The sequence below is a fragment of the Nomia melanderi genome, unplaced genomic scaffold (genome assembly GCF_051020985.1).
Source record: "Nomia melanderi isolate GNS246 unplaced genomic scaffold, iyNomMela1 scaffold0014, whole genome shotgun sequence".
Taxonomy (NCBI): Eukaryota; Metazoa; Arthropoda; class Insecta; order Hymenoptera; family Halictidae; genus Nomia; species Nomia melanderi.
Genome location: NW_027475130.1, coordinates 5,535,181 through 5,536,135, shown reverse-complemented (window position 1 = coordinate 5,536,135; position 955 = coordinate 5,535,181).

Genomic DNA, 955 nt, shown 5'->3' with positions numbered 1-955 from the left:
CCTGGAGGTCCGAGGTCGTTCCTGCTTCACAGATTCATGCGCCAGGGCCTCCTGCAGACAATGCACTTTGATTTATTGCGCTATCTGTAATATAACCCGAGATATCACCAGATATATATTGGATTTTCTCCTGACCCTGATTGTCCGGCCCCATGTGACGGTGGTTCTCTCGGCCCCTGGTGGTCGGAGGTCGTTCCCGCTGCACGGATTCATGCGCCGGGGCCTCCTGCAGATAATTTACTTTGGTTTATTGCGCTATCTCTAATAGCACCCGAGATGTCACCACATATATATTGGATTTTCGACTGACCCTGAGTGTCCGGCCCCATGAGACGGTGGTTTTCTCTGCCCCTGGTGGTCCGAGGTCGTTCCCGCTGCACAGATTCATGCGCCAGGGCCTCCTGCAGACAATGCACTTTGATATATCGCGCTATCTGTAATAGCACCCGAGATATCACCAGAAATATATTTGATTTTTCCCTGACCCTGAGTGTCCGTCCCCATGTGTCGGTGGTTTTCTCGGCCCCTGGTGGTCCGAGATCGATCCCGCTGCACAGATTCATGCACCAGGGCCTCCTACAGATAATTCACTTTGATTTATCGCGCTTTCTCTAATAGCACCCGAGATATCACCAGATATATATTTGATTTTTCCCTGACCCTGAGTATCCGGCACCATGAGACGGTGGTTTTCGCTGTCCCTGGTGGTCCGAGGTCGTTCCCGCTGCACAGATGCATGCGCCAGGGCCTCCTGCAGATAATTCACTATGGTTTAGTAAGGCATCTGTAACAGCACCCGAGATATCACGAGATATATATTGGTTTTTTCCCTGACCCTGAGTGTCCGCCCCCATGTGTCGGTGCTTTTCTCGGCCCCTGGTGGTCCGAGGTCGATCCCGCTGCACAGATTCATGCACCAGGGCCTCCTACAGATAATGCACTTTGGTTTATTGCG